Genomic DNA, 24,485 nt, shown 5'->3' on the forward strand with positions numbered 1-24,485 from the left:
GACGACTAGGCTCAAAAATGCAACCAAGAAGCTAATTGGACTGCATCAAACCAGCTTTGTACCCGGACGATAGATCATAGATAATATTCTAGTTTTCCAGGAAGTCCTTAACTCGATGAAGACCAAACAGGGCGCAACGGGCTGGATGATTATGAAGGTCGATTTAGAGAAAACTTATGATAGGTTGTCATATAGTTTATTGATGATACTTTATATGATATTGGGTTTAACCACAACTGGAGAAGGAATATTTGGTCATGCATCTCTACATCAAGGCTGGCAACACTATAGAATGGGGTCCAGTCGGAATGGTTCAAACTAGGGCGTGGAATTAGACAAGGAGACCCTATCTCTCCTCTACTTTTTGTTGTATGTATTGAAAGGCTAAGCCATATCATAGATCAATCTATTGTTAGCGGTAAGTGGAAAGGAATTAAGATTTCCAGATAAGGCCCTCACTTATCTCACTTGTTTTTTGTAGACGACATGGTTCTATTTGGAGAAGATACAATGGAGCAAGAGGATGAGATGACGAGGTGTTTGAACGCCTTTTGCACAGCTCAGGACAGAAAGTCAATCTGCAAAAATCGTCCTTGTTCTTCTCAAAGAACACAAGTCAAGCCGAGGAGAAACGGATTGTGGAAGTTATGAGAATTCCAAGAGTATCTGATCTGGGAAAGTACCTAGGAATCCCCTCCATCCATGGGAGACTGAAAAATGAATCCTTTTCATGCATTTTGGACATAATTCAAAGCAGATTGGCTGGTTGGAAATCAAGAACCCTATCATTTGCAGGCAGACAAGTGCTCACCCAATCTGTCTTGTCAACCATCCCCTACTATACGATGCAATAAACATTACTTCTGGTGGGTGTGACCTCCCATATTGAGAATCTAATAAGAAACTTTTTATGGGGGAGTTCAGTAGGGGGAAGGAAATGCCATCTAGTAAGATGGGAAAAAATAACTTCAGACAAAGCATGTGGAGGCCTAGGCATTCGCAGGCTGGAACAAATGAATGCTGTCTTTTTTTTTTTTCGAAATTGGGATGGTGACTCTTACAGAATGAGAACTGCTTGTGGACTAAACTATTCCAAGCTAAGTACTAGATATCTCCCAAAGACTGTACAAAGTGGATTCCCAAGAACAACATGTCTAATGCTTGGAGGGGTATCCTAAAGTTTGTCCCAATCCTTCAGAAGGGCATTAGGAAACTCGTTCGAAATTGCAGAGATACGTTGTTTTGGCAGGATAATTGGTTGGAAGATTTTCCATTGGAAAGACTAGAAACTCGCCCCCTTGTTCTTTCATAATCATGTAGAACAATTGCAAGTTATTGGGAATCAAATTCAGGTTGGGCACCTGGTGTCCCAGTTAACACTCCCACCTGGATGATGGGAGTGGGTTCGAGCCTCAGTGGAGGCAACTCTTGACTCTTTGTGCTTCAGTAGGTTGAGAAAGTAGCTATGAACAGATACTACATTGTAACAAAGTCAGAAAAAAAAAATTCAGGTTGGGCATGGAACCAGCTTGAAACCTTACTTCCGAGAAGTTCTCTAGACAAACTAGCAGTTGTTATTCTTCTTGATGATCCAGACTCGATCGACTCCATTGGATGGAAAGAGGAATCAATTGGTAGATTTACTATAAGCTCAACATATAATATTTGGAAACTAAAAGTCCCAAATCGCATTAGATCCTTTTTATGGTTAGTCAGACATGGGAGAATTATGACGAATAGCTTTAGACAGGGAATAGGCCTGACGGATAATGATAGATGTTGGCTTTGCAATGACTATAAAAAGGATATTGAGCATGCCTTGCGCAAGTGCCCTGCAGCCGAGGAGGTGTGGAGTACAATACTCCCTGAGTACCATGCAAAGTCCAGCCTGGTCCCGTTTGACAAATGGCTAGACAATGGTGTAACTGGCAGTAGGAGAAGGAACAACCCTGTCAATGATAGCTCTCTATTTGTTGTAACACTATGGTGGGTTTGGAAATAGCGCAATGGCATCGCCTTCAACAATACAATTAAGACCCTTCAATTCAAGCCGAGCTGGATCAGAAATCAAGTGGTGGAAACAAGTAGAGCATTCTTCAAAGATAAGCATAATCAAGGTATAGATGCAGAAAATTACAGTGGCTGAAACCGCAGGAAGGAATGGTGAAGCTGAATGTTGACGGGGCGGTTGACCCCTATATGACCACTGCGGGCTGCAGAGGTGTCATAAGGGACTGTGGTGGCAACTGGAATGGTGGCTTCATATATAACATTGGGTATTGTTCTCCCCTCCAAGTTGAGGCATGGGCCTTGCTCAAAGGCATTCAATTGGTTTCCTATTTGGGTTACAGGAGAGTTATCATAGAGAGTGACTCTAGAGAGATTGATGAAGCATGTATCCTAGCCACAACTCGAAACAACGTCGTGCACAATATCTTGAAAGCATGTAAGAGAGAACTTAATAATATGGAATGTTGGAGCTTAGTGGCTGTTGCTCAGGAACAGAACATCATAACCGACGCTCTTGCTGGATGATCCAAAAATTGCACTAAAGGCATGCATATCTTGGACCGACTTCCTGATGAAGTTGCAGTATTATTAGAGGATGACATAGCTGGTTTCCCTACTTGGCGGGACATGTATTCTAGTCATTAGCTGTTGTAATTAGCCATCTCGAGTATCCCCTTCCTTATAGATATTAAATATATATATATATATATATATATATATATAAGAATAAAGATATAAGAATATAAATTGTATAGTATAACTTTTATAACTTAATGTATTACAAAATGAAGGGTACCAACATTCATTCACACTTATTATATTTTTATATTATATTATTTATTATATATTTAGATTAAATAAATTAGTATTATTCAAATCATGTGACTAAATTTGTTTTTTCCACTTTTCCTTTCAATCATTATTGTGTGGACCATGTTCCATAAAAAAACACATTATTTGTGTATATAAAGTATATTATTTAAAACCATATTATTTGGAGCTCTACTACATGGACTCTCAAATCTTACTCTCTAAATTTTATTCCCTGATGTGGCCGGCACTTGTAAGCTACTTTTTTTAGGTAGGCCCAAATACAAGTCTACGTCAAAATTTTGTGTGTGAGAGTAAAAGTTGAGAGTAGAAAATTATAGTATATATATAATATTTTTCTATTATTTAAGTACAAAAAATACATTATTTTGTATATTATCAAATAATGTACATTCAGTATACAAATAATATATTTTAAATATATTAAAAATATACCTTATATTTTAAAAAAGACATTATTTAAATATTTAAAATACACTATTTTATATAATATACATTTAATACATCAATAAAGTACTTTTTTTTAATATATTAAAAATATATAGTTTTCTTTGATGATCCATATAATAATTTGCCCGTTTTCTTCAATACCAACCATGAATAGGATTTCAGTCGTGGCTAATATCCAATAAGCGTGTATTCCTAACCGCCATAATCAACTATATAAATACAGTCCCATCATACAATTCTACTCAGGGTAACCTCCCTCCTATTATTTTTTCTAATCTCTCTTCCCCTATTCGTGATTTCTCCCCCCTTTTATCTTCGGATTTAGGGTTCTTGCTACAAGGAGTCTGGGTTCCCTTTGGTTGTATTTGTCTCAACAAGCCATCAGTTTGCTTTATCCTGTGCTTCGATTTAATATTCTGGGGATTTAATATTTTTGCGTTTATTGGTTGCTATTTGGATTCTGAATATTAATGGGTTTCTCTAACTTGATACTATCTCGATCACGATCTAATTGGATAGGATTACTTAATATTCATACTTGCCAGATTGGCGAATTATTGGCGATGCGTTCCTGTGACCGTTGTCGAATTATTGGCGAGATTCAGTCCTTGAGATGTGTTCGTTTTGGTGTTATTAAAATCTCTCATCAAACATCTTTGTTCTCATCCATCTATTGATGTGTTATGGCGCTGATGCATATAAACTAAGTGGTTCTCTCGGTTTTGTTGATGCTAGGTCTATGGCTATGCCAACAGTCTGATGATCTTCAAGATTAGATACTATCTAGATCGCCATCTAATTGGATCAGATCCCTTATTTATAATGGCCAGCTACATATAACCTTTTTTTTCCTTTCTCTTTTCTTTCCATTGTTTTGGGGTGATCAAGATGATTACTGTTTAGGTTTATAAATTTTCTGTAGATGTCGGTTGCTATGGAGTTATTTGGTTGAGGAGTAAGTTCTTGTAATGGATGTGGATTATTTGCTAGATCCAGTCCTTGAGACGTGTTTGGTTTGCTGTTATTAAAATCTCTCATCAACCATCTTTGTTCTCATCCATCTATTGATGTTTTATGGAGCTGATGCATAGTTCTCTCCGGTTTTGTTGATGCTAGGTCCATAGCTATGCCAACAGTCTGATCTTCAAGATTAGATACTATCTAGATCGCCATCTAATTGGATCAGATCCCTTTTTTATACTGGCCAGCTACATCTAACCCTTTCTTTTTTTCCTTTTTTCTTTTCTTTGTTTTCCGGTGATCAAGATGTTTACTGCTGAATTCTGGTTTATAAACTTTCTGTAGATGTTGATTGCTATGGAGTGAGTTCTTATAACGGATGTGGGTTATTGGCTAGATCCAGTCCTGGAGACGTGTTCGGTTTGGTGTTATCTCTTATTATCAAACATCTTTGTTCTTATTCATCTGTTGATGTGTTATGTTGCTGATGCATACAAACTAAGTGGTTCTCTGGATTTTGTGGATGCTAGGTCCATATCTATGCCAACAATTATGATGATCTTCAAAATTAGATGCTATCTACATTGCAATCTAATTGGATTGTATTCCTTATTTATCCTGGCCAGCTACATCTAACCTTTTCTTTCTTTCATTTGTTTTGAGGTGATCAAGATGATTACTGTTGAATTCTGGGTTATAAATTTTCTGTAGATTTTGATTGTTGTGGAGTTATTGGGTTGAAAAGTGAGTTATTGTAATGGATTATTGGCAGGATCCAGTCCTTGAGAAGTGTTCTATTTGTTGTTATTAAAAGATCTCATCACACATCTTTGTTCTTATTCATCTGTTGATTTGTTATGTTGCTGATGCATACAAACTAAGTGGTTCTCTGGATTTTGTTGATGCTAGGTCCATAGCTATGCCAAGAGTCTGGTCTTCAAGATTAAATATTATGCCATCTAAGTGGATTGGATCTCTTAATAATATTGGCCAGAGACATCTAACTTCTTTTTTCTTTTCTTTGTTTTGGGGTGATCAAGATGTTTACTGCTGAATTCTGGTTTAATAAACTTTCTGTAGAGTTGATTGCTACCGAGTCTTTGGATTGAAGAGTGAGTTCTTGTAAGGGATTTGAATTATTGGCTAGATGCTGTCGTTGAGAAGGGTTTGGTTTGGTGTTATTTAAATCTCCCACCACACATCTATGTTCTCATTCATCTGCTAATGTGTTATGGTGCTGATGCGGAACTAAGACGTTCTCTGTATTTTGTTGATGCTAGGTCCATAATTATGCCAGCATATTATTTTCTAAGGATCTTAAGGCGCTGTACGCATCTCCTAGAAACCAGTGCACTACTATTCTGTGCCCTTCTACTCTAATTTTTGTGCAATTTATCTTCTTTGATGTTTTTCTTTTAATTCACTGGCACTGGGGGAGCAATCAAATTCAGATCCACAAGTTTCTTTTGGACATTACTATGTGGCCTTTATTTCTACACTGATATGTCAATGTGTATCTTTGAGGATACGTGCATCTTGAAGTACCTAGGTACTGTAGTTGTTTAGTTGTTTACTGCTTTGATCCAAACATGTGGGCAGGTGAATGGGCATCTACATCTTGTGGACAAAGAAACCTGTAAATTTAATTTCATTATATACTTGGTGCATGTGTGCAACATGGCTGTTTGCCTAGAGTTATAACAGATCAGGAGTTTCCCATTCGTAATATACTGGTCATTCGAGTGCACCCATGATCCGGGCAACTCAACTTTCACCTGTTTGATGAATGCTGGAAGCTATGGTTTGATATTCTTTCTCCCATTTCTGTCTTTCTCAGTTATTGTAGGTTTCTTTGTTGCAACATGGTCTAGATGTATGGTTGTCATGTTTTTAAGCCATTTCTCTCATTTTTCTTTTCCTGTAGCAGTTTTTAATTGTATTTCCTTGTTCTTATCCTTCTAAATGGCTTATCTTTTCGAAGTTCACATGTGGCTGTCAATGGCTTGTGCTTGATGAAGGTTATGTGAGGCTATATCCGTATGTTCACTTGTGGCCGTCAATCATCTTTTCCAAGTTCACTTGTAGCTGTCAGTGGCTTGCGTCTGATGAAGGTTATGTGAGGTTATATCCCTAACTTCTGTCTTAGTGGGGAGGCCTTTTATTAAATTATGTTGTAGTGCTTTGTGTATGAGTCACAAAAGATATGCTAGCCTCCAAGAATACGGTGTCATCACTCATTAGCATGCCATCTCAGGGATTGTTGCAACTTTCATCATGTTTCATTTGCTTTGATCATCTCTATCCATGCCTTTCTACTGCTCGGCTATGTTCTTATGTTTCTACAGTACAGTGTCTGGTGAAGTGATGGATGGAGACTTCTTGAGTAAAATGTGTGATGGACATTTGTGTGGATGGGCATGAGGATGGCTAAGTTCAATCTTTTCTTTATTAAGTGATTATACATGTAACATAGTGCAGGCTTTGCATTGTTTTCTGGTGCATTTGTCATAGAAAAGAGGGTTAATGTCGTCAGTGGCCAGTTTTAGAGATTGGGGAAACCTTTCAACTGGTCATTGTTGTTCGGCAAGGTTTTGTTTATTGGAGGTTTGTCAATCTTTTAAAGGATCACCGAGGTTATTGTTCAGTGTACTTGTATCTTTAAAAAACAAGGCTTTAATTCTCTGTCACTATGGTGAAACCAAATTCACCAATGTCTCTTCCTTTTCCTATTCCATCCGATGTATTATGGATGTGAGATTTGAATCTACATATGTAGAAGCATGGTTATCTTTCATTTTGGTGCAATTCCATATGGGCCCTCTATTGTTGCAAGGTGCGTTCAATAATGGGATTAGACTGAGGTAGTGGAGGTGCCTTCATGTCTGCATGGTACTGTACTGTTTGCTCTGGTTTCTCTTACAATCTAATTTGCTCAAGGTTTCTTTTGCATTTGTATACCACTGTTCCCTCCAGCTTATGCTGCAAATTTAGATGTTGTTTTGATGTCTCTAATTCATCCTTTTATACCACCATCCATTGTTTCAAATTGATCTTTTAGACCATTGCCCATTGTTTTGCATCAATTCTTTTATACCATGTATGGTTCAATCATTCTTCTCTTTGGCTGGGGGAAGTTATGCAATTCCCTGTATTCTAATGCTCTAGTTGTGACTTGACCTCTGTTATCTTTCAGAACACTTATCTAATCTTTTGATTCTTCCACATTTGATATTTTAGCTTTGTTTTCTTTGGTCCATAGGTAGGATGATATACAATTCATATAGTCTGCAATTTGGTTGGTGGAGACTGTGGTTTCCTGAATTTCATTGCTAGTTTTCACTGAACCTGATTACTGAGCCTCCCCAAGGATAGCCAACAGCTAGGATCTTTTATGATAAGTAATGCTGTATATGGATCCTTCCCTTATTTTAGAGATGACCAGTGACCTTTTGCACGTTGCCTGTGGTCATAGACTTATTAGAGCAAGGTTTACCTTATCACCTGTCAGTCAAGGCAGTCAGTGCGTATGATCAACTATCGTGTCCCTGTGTGCATATCAGTTTATCTGGAAGTTGTGATTCAGTGTATGGATTGGTGAATGACTGAATGGACATCTTGAAGGGTGTGTCACTTTTTTGCATCTTTCATCTAAGCACAGTTTTATATTGCCTCTCTGATTCTGTCTTAATTCAATTTACGGGTGATATCCACTGAGATTATAGTTTGCATTTTGTTGTCAGGTGTATCCAAGTATGGGATCAATGAAGACAGTTTGAGGTGTATTCAAGGTTTGTTTAATGTTGGCTTAGCACTCTCTTCTTGGTATCTCTTACCATCGAATTGTGATTTCTTTTATGCCGGTACCAGTGGAAATATATTTTTGTGTTTGGCATTCAACCTTTCAGACCTTTTATGCCACCTATCTATTGTTCTTGGTCCTGCTTTTTTCCTTGGAAATATATTTTTGTGTTTGGCATTCAACCTTTCAGACCTTTTATAACACCTATCTATTGTTCTTGGTCCTGCTTTTTCCCTTGGTCTTTCTCGGTACCTTTGTGGCTTTGTTTGCTGAAGCTGTTGATCACTGGATACCTTGGTGAGGATAAAGTGAATGCTTTGAATTTTAGTGAAGACATCTATTCAATATTGTTCAACAAGAGTTTTTTCTTGCTGCCGGTGCTCACAGAGCAAGATATTCAATCAAACTAGTCATTGGTGTATAATCAGTTATGTGAAGCTATGATTCAATGTATGATTACAGAACACAAGGGGTGTGTGCTGGGACTTTAAGTTATGAACAATTTTTTTAGTGTCATAGTGTGTTCCTTGTCTTCTTGAAGAAAGTGAGTACAAGTTTGGATTGTTCTGCTGGTTTGCTTGTTTTATGCTACTATATGACTTTTCGGGATAATTTACTTTGGAACAGGCTAAATTAACTTTCAAGGTCATGGTTGTCATTTGGAAGGATGGATAGATAAGAAAAGCTAAATTAACCGTATCTTTTTACTCTGGTGACTAGCTACATGTAACATGTTAGAATCATTGTGCAAGTGGTGCCTTGTTTTGTGTTGCATAGTGTTAAATAACAAGTGGTGAATGTGAAATGTCCATCAGCTGCCAGTCTTTGGAATTCTCCGTCTTAATTCAGCTTTTACGGTTGATGCCCACTTAGATTATAGTTTGCAACTTTCATTTAAGCACAGTTTTATATTGCCTCTCTGATTCTCTGTCTTAATTCAGTTTACGGGTGATGTCCACTGAGATTATAGTTTGCATTTTGTTGTGAGGTGTATCCAAGTATGGGATCAATGAAGACAGCTGGTGTAGGTGTCAGTGTGAGGTGTATTCAAGGTTTGTTTAATGTTGGCTTAGCAATAGCTCCTTGGTTTCTCTTACCATCCAATTGAGTTTTCTTTTATGCCGGTATCAGTGGAAATATAATTTTGTGTTTGTCATTCAACCTTTCTGACCTTTCATGCCACCTATCTATTGCTCTGGGTCCTGCTTTTTTCCTTGGTCGTCCTCGGTACCTTCCTTTGCTGAAGCTGTTGATCACTGGATACTTTGGGGAGAATAAAGTGAATGCTTTGAATTTCAGTGAAGACATCTTATTCAATATTGTTCAACAAGTCTTTTTCTCTTGTTGCATGTGCTTACAGAGCAAGATATTCAATCAAACTAGTCATTGGTGTATAATCAGTTATGTGGAAGCTATGATTCAATAATATATGATGACAGAACACAATGGCTGTGCTGGGACTTTTAGTTATGAACATTTTTTTCTAGTGTGTTCTTCTTGAAGAAAGTGAGTACAAGTTTGGATTATTCTGCTGGTTTACTTGTTTTATGCTACTAAGACTTTTCGGGATAATTTACTTTGGAACAGGCTATGTATTTTTGGCTTGAATGATGATGAAGACATTGCAGTAGATGTATATGAAACATCTACTGCAATTTATTCTGAAGGTGCATTTTTTGACCTTACACTCAAGTATGTGCTGTTGAATTTTAGGTACTGTTTGGTAAATTATCAGCCTATCAGCCAGTTTTGGCTTATTTGACCACTATTAATTGTTTGGTTAATAAGTTTTTGTAACTCTAAAATGCTAAAATTCAAAAGGCTACTCAAAGCAGCCTTTTCAATTAGCTTTTTGATAAAAGAAATTATATCAACAACTTTCTACAATCAGCAATATTATCAACAAATCATATCTTTTAACCCAAACAGCCAACAGCCATTTACCAAACAGGGCCTTAAACTTCATCTTGGATGGCTTTGGCTCAAGATCAATAAAATGGTAGGTGAGTCTTGTTTTTTGATTTAGGTTCTATAGTTGTTGAGCAGGGTGTAAAGTGTAAAAGAAACAGAAACGACAAAAGGTGACCTAGTGCTAATTAAATTTGATGGGGTTCTGAGGTGGTATTAATCATTGATTTTGAAGCAATGTTTCTATTTCCCTCTGCAGAGTTGTTAAGGTCTTCAGTCTCTATGCTATGCTTTGCTAATAGTCTCCATCTTCTGTGTTAGTACTAATCTTTAATCAGCCAGAAAGATGCATGCTCCTTCCTTTTGAATGCGCTGGTGTTTTGCTTGCCCTTTATCATCTGTTTCTTCTTCTTCTTCTTCTTCTTCTGTGTATGTGTTTTTGTGCAGTTGTTAGCAATCTTGTCTAGGTAGTTACATTTATTGTTAATTTAGGTTAGCTTTTTAACTCCGCCTGTGAAAGCAGCCGGTCCCAAGCCCGGACGAAGGAGGAGGGGAAAGCCAAATTAAAGTATGCTTTTGATTTGAATTGCAGTGATTTGTAATTTTATAATTGTTGATTATGTTGAGTTGTATATTTTTTGTTGTTGCTTCTGGGGCAAGATTAAATGAGATTAAAATTTTTTCTATAAAAAGTGAGGGCTGAACTCAACCGTCTATTTTGAGTTTAATGGTTGAAGGTTTAGTAAACGACACGGGGTTAATTTTACAATTATTACAAATTTGAAAGTTTATACGGAGTAATATTTATAAAATGAAATTTATTACTCATTATGTTTCATTTTGCTTGTCCTGTTTATTTTTCATTGGTCAAATCAACAATTTTTCATTGTTTATTTTCTTTAATAATTTTTAATTATTTTAATTATTTTATGTTTAATTATTGTTCTGTTCCATTTTATTTACTTATTATTCATTGGTCAAACTATTTTTTTTCTTTTATTTATTTTCACTGTTATTTTTTAAGGGAGTAGTACTTTTAATTTAGTTTTTATACATATAAATTTTATAATATTAATACTAAACTTAAAATTATGAAAAATTGAATGAAAAATAATTAGTTAAGTCTCGTTAATTAAACCTGACAAACAAAATAGGATGGTGGGAATATTTATTTTTCTATTTTCAAGCTATCTTGATAAATCAAATCAGTCTTCACTTTTTAGTTTTTACGTATAAAAATATTTTTTAATTTGTGTATAAATGTTTAAAAAGAAAAATATATTTTAGTAATAATATATTTTTGTACATTAGTTTTATTTGTATAAACATTAAAGGTATTTTTAATAAATAGAGATTATGATTTACATTGATGGTTAATATATTTTTGTACATTAATTTATGTGTATAAACATTTAAAGAGAAAAATATATTTTAATAATATATTTTTGTACATGTTTTATTTGTATAAACATTAAAAGACAGAAATTTTATTTTTAAAAAATAGAGATGATTTAAGATTTATGTTGATGGTTTGACATGACAAAATGGACCTTGCTTTGTTAAAGTTCACTTGATCATTCTAATAAAGTGATTTATTTTTATCTCAAGTCTTGATCTTGTGGATAAGAATTTTTTTTTTTAAAGTAAAATATTAATGTATTAATTAAAAAGATGTAATAAACAGTTTAGGGGTGAGATATCCTAAGAACAATGAACAGACTAAAAACTGGGTGTGAGCTAACTGGTTCGCTGTCGTGGAATAAAATGGCAAATTGAGTTTTGAAAAGAGGTAAGTAATGTGTGACATTGATCTAGATAGGACCCATATAAGAGTTATCTCTGAAATAGTTTTTGCATTGCTGCATAGAGCTCTATAGCCTGCCTTCACTATATATATATATTTCTCAAATCGCTTGACCAATTCCATGTGTCAGGATATCCACTAGATGGGTTAAGTTGTAGTATATGATTCTTATCTCTGTCATTTAGAAGGTTGTCAACTCTTCCACCATCCTAGTTTCCAGAATTTGGATTAATGAGCTTTCCTACCATGAGGTGGGCATTGCCTGGTACGCGGTGTGTCTATTAGTGAGTTTGTAGAATCGGGCAGCCATGGTATATGTCAAATTTTAGTAGTTTAACCATCCCCAATCCTTTTCCGTGTGTGGTTTTTGAAGAGCTCCTGGCTGACCATAACACTCTTCCAAGCAAAACTAGTGTTGGGCATCAATTTGGAGTTTTTAGCTAGTAAGCTTGTTGGATTCGTAACCAGTCTCCTGCTTTGTTTGGCTAGCAAGGCTATATTAAAGTTGTGAATCTATTTAAAACCCAATCAACCTAGTTTCTTCGAGGTACATAGGCAATTCCATCTCATCTAGTATATTCCACCGTTCTTATAACATTCTTAAATAATTCCAAGCATCCTAACGTCTCTAAGAATAACTCCAAGCCATCCTAAGGGTGTGTTTGGTTCGCACATGGGAATCGGAATGGGTATCAAATATTTGGTAATGGTAATGAGTTTTGGTGAAAGTATTTTGCATGTTTGGTAGTAGGGTGGAATGAGAATGATTATTAATAGTTGGGGAAGAGGAGGATGAAAGGAAATGAAACCCTTATTTCATTAAGGAATGAGTTTTGCAATTAATGGGGTAATCAAAATCCATAGTAGTGTTCTAAAAACCTGTCAACCTAATAATAACAATGACTTTAATACACATTTTTGATAGCTAAACATGTCAACCAAACACATCCTATATCTTCGCATAAATAGATAATATACAATAGAGTGAGAAAGAAGACAACAGATATAGAGAGAATCACTAATCTTGAAGAGATATTATCATAATATAATTTCTTAGTAATGTGCACATATATTTATTTATAACAATTTGATTATTTTGAAATTTGTTATACATTATATTAATAATATTTGTATTGCTTTTAAGTATTTTGTTTGAAAATTTTTTTATGTCATTCTTTTGAATATTATTAAATGTTCTTTAACTTTTTTTTTTTTGTTATTTATATTAATATTTTGTTTGATAACTTAAACATCATGATTTTTTTTTACAATACAGTAGTGGAAAATTTTATGTAAGAATAATAATAATAATAATAATATTATTATTATTATTATAATTATATATGAGTATTTATGTCTTTTAAACACATTCAGATCTGTGACTTCCATTTAAGAGAACCACAACTATGTATTTCCTTTTCCATATTCTTATTCCCTTAAAATACATAGTAAATTTATTAAATTTTACTTTTCCCAAAATGTTCTTTGACTTTTTTTTTGTTATTTATATTACTATTTTGTTTGATAACTCAAACATCTTGATTTGATGTTTCATTTTTTTTTTATAATACTGTAGTTGAAAATAATAATAATAATAATAATAATAATAATATTATTATTATTATTATTATTATTGTTATTATTATTGTTTATGTCTTTTAAATACATTGGGATCTTTGACCTGTATTTAAAAGAACCACAGTTATACTCTTTGACCACAAATCTTTAACAATTTCATTTTTTTTTCATATTTCTATTCTCTTAAAATACATAGTTAATTCATTAAATTCTACTTTTCCCAAAAGAAAAAAATAGAGAGATCAGATCAGGTAAGGTATATCTGCGCTAAAAAATTTTTGGTTGGAGGGAATTGCAATTCCTTTCCCACGTAATTCCCACTTAATTCCGAAGGGAACTAAATTCCTTCGTTTGGTTGGAGGGAATTACAATTCCACGGAATTGCAATTCCCTCATTTTCATGGAATTAGAATCCCATGGCCCCCCCTGTGATTTTAATTCCATGGATTTTAAGAAGAAAAAAAGATAACCTTGAGACAAAATTACCCTCCCTTACCTAAAATTGATGTCTAACCTTCCCTTCAAAATCATAGAGTGTATTATTCTTCGACTTTCCTTTGTGTATGTTCCTTTAAATATTTATATGCAGCAACTATTCAAAATTTGCATTGTTTATATACAACAATTTTTGTGTATGTTCCTTTGAATTCTTTATATGTATAACCTCTACAAAATTTCCGACTACCCAAATCAAATGCTTGTGATTTTTTTAGTTCAAAAGATACGGTAGATGAGTGCTTTTGAATTTAATATATATTTTTTGGGTTTGAATATGCAAATGGGTCCAATAGATACTTGTCATTTAAGAATATAATAATAATAATAATAATAATAATAAATAAATAAATAAATAAATAAATAAATAAATAAATAACAACAACAACAATGGGCATTTTCGATTTTATATTACTTATTCCCTCTCAATTCTCATGTATACCAAACATTGGAATTGAAATTCCCAGTAATTATATTCCCGCATATCAAACACTGGAATTTAAACTCCCACTTTATTCCCGCATTATTCTTTTCCCATGGAATTACAATTCTTTTCCCACCAAATTCTCTCCCTCCAACCAAACGCCGAGGGACTATTTTGATAAATACTAAAGTAAAGTTGGCAAAAAAAAAAATAAAAAAATCCTGAAATCTGATTGGGATTTAAAAATAAAATCTACGGAATTGATGCGGGAAACAAACAATTAAGCAATCCCATGGGGTCGGGCCACAAAGAAATGGTACATCTCACCAGTCACCGCTAGCTTCCAAGCCCTCCTCCGTCCCCTTGCAGCCACCCACCCGGTTGAAACTCGTTTACGTGTACACCACCGCCACCACTTCATTTTATTTTCCCACACGGAAAAAATCAACGACCGCTACTGTATGTTCTCTCTTTCATCGCCGTAGTTTAGAGCTCATCCGATCAATAATACAATCAATGGGTCCGCTCGTACTGACGCCGTTAGCTACGGGTCTGGGCGTCTTGGCCGGCGCAGTTCTGGTGAGGTCAGTGATGGGGCAGAAACCAATGATGGGGTCAGGTAAGTTCCCTCGGTGTCCCTCCTGCAACGGCACCGGCAGGGTCTCCTGCCTTTGCTCCCGCTGGTCGGACGGGGATGTGGGCTGTCGGACCTGTGCCGGTTCCGGTCGAATGGCCTGCAGTAGCTGCGGCGGCACCGGAACTGGCCGCCCTATTCCACTTCAAATCTCCGTTCGTCCTCCTAACAGGCCGTCGTAAATATATTTACTACTCTTACACTGCCGTGTATTTCTCATATTTTATATACGCTTTTGATTTCAAAAGCTAAAAGAAAAACAAATTCTTATGTACTCCATTATATATTATTGATGATGCTTCAAAGTTAAGTATACATGGGAAATGGTTTACACTTCGATCAAACAGCTCATTCTTTTACTTTGTTGGTTTGTGTGAGTGCCTGAATTAAGGAGTTTGAGGTTATCTTGCAGAATTGAATAATAATTATGTTTTTTTTTTTTTTTTTTTTTTAGTATTACTGACTCTGTTATAATGTAGTAGCTGTTCATAGCTACTTTCTCAACCTAATGAAGCACAAAGAGTCAACAGTTGCTTCCATCATCTATGTGGGAGTGTTAACTGGGACACCGGATGCCACTAGACCACAAGGTCATAATTATGTTAGTTGTTAATTTTTTGAAAATAATAAAAGTGAACAACCATTCAATATTTGTATGCTCGTGAAATTCTGCAAGAGACCAAGAGGTGAAATTAACCATGGGAAATGGTTCTGACTTCACCTGGAGAAATTTAAAAAAATGTTCAGCTTAATTGATTACCAATGTGTAATTTGTTATAAGCGATCAAGAATCGAGTCTCACCAACGATATTGTTATCCGCAATGAGCAAAAGTTATTGGGCAATGGTTGTGAACCGGTCTATTTTGCAATGTGAACTCATGGTCTATAGTATATAAGGGTTAATACCTCCAATAATACTCTGAGTATTGGGGTTTTACCAGATGTGGTCCCTCGAGTTTAAAATGACCTCCAATAATGGTTTTCATGTTTTAGAAAATAACCACCAGTGGTTCTAATTCTGAAAATATAACCCGAGTTTAAAATGAGCACGAGACGTCCTAAAATGACCACCAGTTATTATTTTTTTTTAAATTTGGAGGACCATTGGAGGTCATATTAGCTCTAAGTATGTAAATCATGTAAAGACTTCACCAAGGATGTTGTACCAGTTTACCTTAATTACATCAGTACAGTAAAGCTAAAACAAAGGAAAATAAATTGTAAAGTAAACGCACGTCATAATGAATTTTTTTAGATAGTTCGGAGTTACCACTTCTACATTTGCGTGGCTCCAATTCAAAAGGCTCAATCTACTTATACCACTAAGTATAGATTACATACGGTAATGTAAAGAAACTACCAGTGGTGAAACCAGTGGATGAGCATTGTACGGCACCACTAATGACTCAAGACTCTCCCTTGAACCTGTACACCGCAAATCCCTTCGCTGGAGCTGTTTATACACCCAATATACATACCTTTGAAGTAAGACTAAACTATACTACATGTGTCGAGCGTTTTAGATCATGAATGTAAGAGGACTTGTTGTCTCGTGTAACTCAAAGGAGAGAAAAAGCTAAGGAGCGGAGTTTGGGCTTGTTTGACAAACCGTGGTCAGCGGTTAGTGATTAGCAGATTGTGTTAGCGATTAGCGAATATGTTAGTGAGTTTGACCAGCGATAAAATTAGCTGAGCGGTTAACATGTAAAATGACCTAAAAGGATATATATATATATATATATATATAGGATTTGGATCCAATGAGATCATCCTATTTAGACGAGATCATGAGATTCAATCCTGACCATCTATTGCCTTATTTTGAATGATTCAGATTTGATGAGGTTTTTAATTGTTTAAGGTAATTATAGTATGGAGAAGGATTATTTGGTCTTTTTGCAATTTAATGTATTTATTACCATTTTAATTTAGGGATTTTTTAAATTATTTCCTTTATTTGATTGGTGTTTCATCTTCCTACCAATCTCGTATGTCACTTTTGTCGTATTTTTATTTTATTCACCACAGACCATGTTCGTTGTCGTTACATCTCCACCAGTCTATTATTTCAGTCTGTGCTCGTTAGGCAATTACTATGTGCACCGGTCTGTCTGCGACACTCATTTTGTTAATATTAATTTTACTTACAAATGTATTGGTACAAACCTATGTAGTATTCATTTTTATTACTTTTTGGGTTTGTTCTCTTTAGGCAATTAGTGTGTGCACCAGTATGGTGTTTCTTTATTATGTTTTGGGTTTGTGCTCTTTTAGGTAATTAGTGTGTGCACCTGTATGGTATTGCTAATTAGGATTGGGAATTCTTAATATTGAGAAAAATTAATTAGTTTGAAAACTGTGATCTTATGAAGTTCCTATCATTGTGAAATTCACATATGTATTTATTCTGAAACAAAGATTCTATTTAAATGTGTATGGTATAAACTATTGTAGTTATTATTAATTTTTAATTTGTGAATTTGTGTTATTTAATTTGATCTGCATTGATTTACAGGAAACATTGATCAAGGTAATCAAAATGGGTTGGTGGATAGTCCGTCATCTGACGACTTCGTATCTCCCCCGATGGTGTTGCCCCCTAGTGCCCAACCAGACCCTCCGTTGGATGATTCTGATGATGGGCTTGGGGGTGAAGAGGTAGAATTGTTTCCCCCTTTGAAAATCCGTGGCAAAATTAAGCATTTAGTCTCACCCATTAAGCGGTTTAATGCGTGCCAAAAAAACTCTGTGCGTGCGATTGGCCTAGGTGATATCTTGGACTTACAGGTTGATGATATTCCAAAGTCTATGGGTAGGTGGTTTTAGTGATGGGTCACATGTTGTGAACCAATACCTTGTACCGTCTGCAGATATGTCCATAACACAAGTTTTCATCTCTTTGTTTTCCTCAATAGGTCCTACATTTGTCAAATATAATTTTAAAAAATCAGTCCATTGCATCTACCAAACATATATGAACATCCAACAATTAATGTTTCTACACACACAGTATGCCTTGCACACACTTGAATAAATATACGCACGCAGCATACTTACATACAGTTTTGCACACGCTTAAACACAAACACGCACCCACCCTCGAACAATACACATAACCGCCCTAGGAAATTTATGCCAACGTTTAATTTGCACACTCTAATCAATATATATCAACATGCTCGACAACACAAAAATATGGAATAAAGAACAAACCTAATTTACGCGTAGGTACAAAACATGGAATAAAATAATTACAAAAACGCACACACTTGAATAAAAAAACGCACACATCTTACTTACAGATAATCATGCACACACTGCCTCAGTAACCCGCACCCACCCTCGAAACCCTTGCGCAATATGCATATCATCCCTAAGCAATTAGTGGCAAGCTTTATTCTGCTCACTCTAACAAATACATATCAAAATGTTCCACAACACCCACATCATGCAAATCCCTATTTTTAACATTCATAGTATACTTTACGCTCACAACACTACACTGCTCAAAACTTAAATAAATCAAACCAAGCAACTTGCACCCACCGAATGCTATACACGCAAACACAACTGGTAGAAAACAAGGAATTAAAAATCAAATAAACGCACACAATTGAATAAAGAATCGCACGCTGCTAAACTCCATTAAAGCTCCAACATATTCACTAACTAATTCGCATCTTTATAACATATTCACTAATTTAACACACATCTGCACACGCTGACAGACTATCACGCACCAACTGCCGAACCCCCAAAAACAATATGCATACCCTCTCTAAACAAAGCATGCCCAACTTTACTCTGCTCCAAATTTCTAACATCCGCCTCATGCAAAATCCATAGTGCTAGCACTCATGTCTTGACGAACGCTCAAAATAACAAAACTCCACATTGCTTCTATCACTCAAACTCAGCAATATGCACAGACCGTGCGCTATAACTGCACACACATTCTATAGCAGAAACAAAAAACCAAAATTAAAATACAAATTATTAAAAACATACGGGCAAAGCTATTAGCCATGGAAGTCTCTGTTAACCGCTGCGACTAATTCTTTCACTTTTCTCACGGTGTGTGTTCAAATCAGACAAAACATCCCATAAAACTTCTACTTGGTTACCATGATTAGGATTTCTTAATATATGAAAATTATTATGTTCAATTATTTTCCTATTATAATACATTCTAATCAAATTACAACTCTATCCTTTACTCTTAAATATGTCCTAAAATAATTCATATTTAAATATTAATCATAACCATTCATTCCAATTTAATAAATGGCTCATATGGAATCTCATGATCTCATCTTAGATGGTGATCTCATTGGGTCCAGCCTATATATATATATATATATATATATATATATATACACTGTTGGTTTTATCAACCACGGAGGGTCGAACGGTAGGCCAACACTACCGAAAAATCATTAAAGTGTTTTGCTATGAAATTTGAGCAACGTTTCGACTGTCATTGCATTATGAATTGCTTAACCTTTTTCAAAGTTCTACACCTCTATTTACACAAATTAGGAGGTGTTAATTCTCCTTTGGTAACCCTAAACTACCATAAATGCTTGGGAGAAACATCCTGATTTACTTCGCCGTCTGGTCATCGGTCGGCCATTCCTCTACTCCTTCCCCCTGTCTTCTTCTCGTGAAATCGATCCATTCATTCTTCCCCGAGAGTCTGTAGACCATAGGACAGCCGACCCCTTATGAGCCAACTTTCGAATGTAATTGGCTCCACAAGCTCGTCCTCTCTTTCAATGAGTCTTCGGATTTTATCCTCAACCGCCTGTCCTTTCTTCCCGAGCATTGGACCCGAGCCTTGGATCTCTCCTCCATCACTCCCCTTATTCTTTATATTTTTAAATACTTTTTGTTTTAATTAATTTTATAATAATACTAATTAATTATTATTATAAAATAAATTAAAATTAAACAAAAATTATATAAACAAAAAAATAATCATAATAATAATAATAAGGAGAGTCGCACGGCTCCCCTTATTCTTTTGTTTTATATATAATTTTTTTAAATTTATTTTATAATAATAATACTAATTATTATTATTATAAAATAAATTAAAACAAAAATTATATAAACAAAAAAGAAAAAAGAAAAAAAACAAAGGAGAGCCGCACGGCTCCCCTTATTCTTCCACTTTTCCCACATCGGTGGGAAAAGTGGAAGTTGAGACTTCATGTTCCTACATAAAGGAGCCTCAAGTCTTAAACATTGAATTGTGATTTCGTCCATCTAGAATTTGGAACGGCAGGCTTGAAGAGCCTGCTCCTCGCCTCGCCGTGTTTTGTGAAAAGAAAATTCCTTCTCAAAACACCAATTCCAAACTCTATTCCAAACTCTATTCAAAGCAGTGTTTGGAATTCTAGTGGTTTGGAACAAATCGCTGCTCCAAACCGCTGGCTAACCAAATAAAGTATTTGGCGTTTTGACCATGGTCAAAACACCAAAGATAGTGGATCCGCCAAAAATTTGACAGATCCGCCATTTACTAAACATAGCCGTACGTCTTTCAAATTTAGTTGTGTATCATCGTTCTTCCTGTAGCAAGGCGGTTGATGGTCCAACAATATCTTGTGACTTTGCCTGTGCAATCCTTGCAAAAACTACAGTTTGCAACATTCAATCACCATTTCTCCTCCAGGACAAATTAGAAAACACATTTGGCATTTCATCAATTTGATTCTTCAAGAGCTCTGTAGTTTCCCTATCACAGGAAAATTGAGAAAAAGGTTAAACGGCATTTCATATTTTTCAGCATGTGTAGATATAGGAGCAGTAGCTAGAATCACCTTTATCACATGAGGTGGATCAAATAAACACTTATCAACTTTTACATCTTAGGGCATATTCTAACTACTCTCCAATCCTTGAACACAAAGTATTCCATATATTAGACTAGTAAATGACAACTTCACCTTTGCTTCTTTTATTTCAAGGAAGGATATTACCGGCCTGACCAAAGATCAATTCTCCAAAGTCTATTGGGTAGCCTTGTCCAATTTTAAAGATCACTTCCGCTATCTTTGCATTGATAGAACCTTTGTGAGAAATTGGGAGCTAGTTGGACATGGCAATTTTGTGAAGAATTGCATGCTTGGTGTTAAGTTATGTAAACTGGAGGTGTTTGTCATTTCACCATTTTGAGCAATTTCTAGATCAGATGTAATTATCTTCATCACACGATCCATATTGTCAATAGGATTGTCATCTACACCTTCACGTAGGGCTGTCAAAGTGGGCCGAAACTCGTGGGTTGACCCGCCCTCGCCCTGCGGTGGGGCGGGTCAGGGTCACAAAAAATATGGTCCGCAAAATAGCGGGCCTAATGGGCTTGGTCCGCGAAGGCCCGCAGCCCGCGCAGGTTGCGGGCCAACCCACGGGCCAATCGCTATTAAAAAACTATATATATAAATTGCCTTGTATCTCAAAAATTCTAATTTGTTTACCCTTGTTGCTAGCTAAGAGAAATTACAAACTTTTAGGATAGTGAACCTCTTCACACATGACGATTGTAATTAAGCTTTCCCTTGTTTTTCTGGTTCTCAGGTTCCTTTTTACGAGACCATGTGTTTTTCTAACAATCTAAAAGTTTCAATGAAAAACAGAACTGAAAGTGCAAAAGATTCTTACTTTTAAGGGTTATTTATGGGTTGTTTTATGTTTATGTGGAGTGCTTTGTGGTTGATTTATGAGGAAAATACTTTGGAATGTGTTAATGTGTGGCAAAGCCTATCATATGTATGCTTTGGTGTTTTGAAGGACTCTTGAGCTTAAAGGATGACATATGGGCTTGAATTTGAGGAACCAATGAAGAGGGCAAGGGAGGAAATGCTACAGAGCCCCGCTCACGGTTGTGGTGGGATCGCGAGGAAAAATCAGACATGGTCACAAACCTGCTCGTGGCTGGGGTGCTAGGCGTTTTAATGATCCGGTTACAATCGTGATGAGGCGCTCGTGACGAGGGAGGCGAGATACTTCTTTGATGAAGCTCGGGAAAAGTTGATATAAATAGGTAAAAATTAGAGTGTTAGGGGGTTGGATCATTTGTGTATCTTTTACATTTCACTTGTAGCTCTCTAGCCTACTCGAGAACACTCTTAAATTGGAGAAAAATCTAGGTTGAAACAGTCTTGACAACTCTCTTAAACCTTGAAGCTTTTGGATTAATTTTGTAGATTGAATTCAATTTTTGCTTGGAGTGAGGTCATCTTTCATTTTTTCATTTCAATTTCATGTTTTGCTTCATTTCAATTTGTGTTTAATTTGCTATCATGAGTAGCTAGGTAATCATAGGGATTGAATTGTGAATTCATTGCAATATGGTAGTGTGGAATTGACTTGTTGATTTAGATTTGTGAATTGTGATTATTGTGTATCTTCATGTTGTAAGTGGAAGCATGTATTGTGTCTTGTGAGTTAGGGCCCAACTCTATAGATGATCTAGGATCATTCATCCTAGGCAAGAGATTGCTAGGATGATGTAGTCTCATTTCCACTTGTTTTCCCCGCCTTTGATCCGAGAGGACATAAGTCTGGAATGAGGTGTAGATATGGTGTTTGATAAATTGTCTCATAGGGAAAAATTGTCACTCGGGTGCTTCCTTGACCTATGATAGGCCGTTAAGACCTAAAATGTTGACGACATTGATGTAAACCTCACTCGGAGTCCAATAATTATATCCACAAATCCTACCTAAGACACTAGAAGCATGTTTACAATGAATGAGCAATTCTTTTACTGTTCTTATATAATTTGATTTTTCACTTTGTGTTAATACTTTGTTGTCTTTACTTTTGAACTATGTGCACTATTCTTTTTGTGAATCTTGCATATGGAAAGCTTGGATTGACTCTTTAACTCACCGCATATGAACACGTACAAGTTGTCATCCTTAGAGAAAGACATCTTGGGAATCTTTATTCCTATAAACTCACGCACCGTCTCAACACCCTTTATTAAAATTGCGTCGTTAACGGGGATGGCAAATGGACGTTGTTGACTTGTCGTTCTTGTGAGGAAGAGAACATCCAAGCTTTAATACTTGATTCATTTTTTTTCTTTACATTTGCTTTGTACTTGTGTACTTTGTTTTACCATAACCCCTAGCAACTACTTTTAGCTGCGGGAAACCATTTGTCTTGTCATTTTTGAAGATTGATGCACACCCGTTCAATGGGAACTTATGGTGTAATTCCCTTGAACCCAGAGATCAATAGAGCAACAAGGAGGAAGATAAGAAATCATCCCACTCCACAGCAAAGGGAAAAAATGACATCCACTAGTGCTATGAATGAAGGAGGATCCCGTGAGAGGGCTAGTCCTCTAGAGGACTACATGCACCACCACCCGTTAACACTCTTCCATGAGAAGGTTATGAGGCTAATGGAGGATCACAAGTTCCCCGTGAGTCAATGCAAGAAGGGAACTAGAATGATGATGTTCAAGGGCAACCAGACCCAATTTAGAGAAAAGAGTTCTTGATGCCCAAGGTAATCACTGGATGAGGACAATAGTGGAGCACATGACTCTGAATTTCTCTATGCATAACTCAATCTATGTCCCACCATTGGAGGCAATCAATTTCACTATCCATACGGTGGTGATCAACCATGTGCAAAATAATCCTTTTAGCGGTTTGCCATCTGAGGATCCACACACCCATATGTCGCGATTTGTGAGGTCCTGTGGAATGTTTAGATAATATGGTGTGCCGGATGAGGTGATTAGACTCAAGCTTTTTCCATTCTCCGTGTGACACCCTGATTTTTGCTAGGGAAAATAGTATTAATATTTATAAAAATATAACTTTTTGTTTTGTTGATATGGAGATTTGAACCCTAAATAAACCTTATAAACCTTATCTTAAATTTAGAATTTTAAGATCTTAACCATTAAGCCATTAGAACCTTTTATTCCTTTGAAATCCATTTGAATCTTTATTATCATCATCATCATCATTAATTATTATTATTATTTTGGTACATGTGTATATGTATACTCCTTTAGTATTATTATTATTAGTATTATTACTATTTCTATTGGTATATAAATGATATATGGTTGGTACGTATATATATATATTTATACATATGTTAAAAATGCCAAAAATAAAATATATTTTATTATATATGTATATATGTAATATATGTATAAATATCTTATCTTTAAGAGGTAATTGGGAGTTACAAATCTATTTTTAATAATTATAATTATTATTGTTATTATTATTATTATTATTATTATTATTGTAATTAGTATTATTATTACTATTTTATTATTATTATAATCATATAAATATATATTGTATATAGATATGTATATGTGGCAGCATGGGTTAGTATGTACGTATATATTATTATTATTATTATTATTATTATTATTATTATTATTGTTATTATTATTATTATTATTATTAGATTGGATGATTGGATAGTTGATTTGGAGTTACGTACACCCATCACCATTAAGCAAATTGAATCAAAATTATTATTTTAAAATAAATGATGAGATGATCTTACCTCCCTCTTGAGCCTATAAATATAGCTCTTCTCCTT

The 24,485-nt window shown here is 35.3% G+C and overlaps 1 long non-coding RNA gene across 2 annotated transcripts; it reads left to right on the forward strand.

The window, feature by feature from the left end:
* The first annotated feature begins 3,549 nt into the window (after positions 1-3,549).
* Positions 3,550-9,524, forward strand: LOC116027192. Of its 2 annotated transcripts, none has more exons than XR_004099927.1 (3): positions 3,550-7,140; positions 7,511-7,873; positions 7,992-9,524. It is a non-coding gene; the product is annotated as an uncharacterized LOC116027192 (long non-coding RNA). The 2 variants fall into 2 exon arrangements; XR_004099928.1 differs by having other exon boundaries at positions 7,515-7,873.
* Positions 9,525-24,485: the final 14,961 nt, after the last annotated feature.

The sequence above is a fragment of the Ipomoea triloba genome, chromosome 8 (assembly GCF_003576645.1).
Source record: "Ipomoea triloba cultivar NCNSP0323 chromosome 8, ASM357664v1".
In the NCBI taxonomy this organism is placed as follows: domain Eukaryota; kingdom Viridiplantae; phylum Streptophyta; class Magnoliopsida; order Solanales; family Convolvulaceae; genus Ipomoea; species Ipomoea triloba.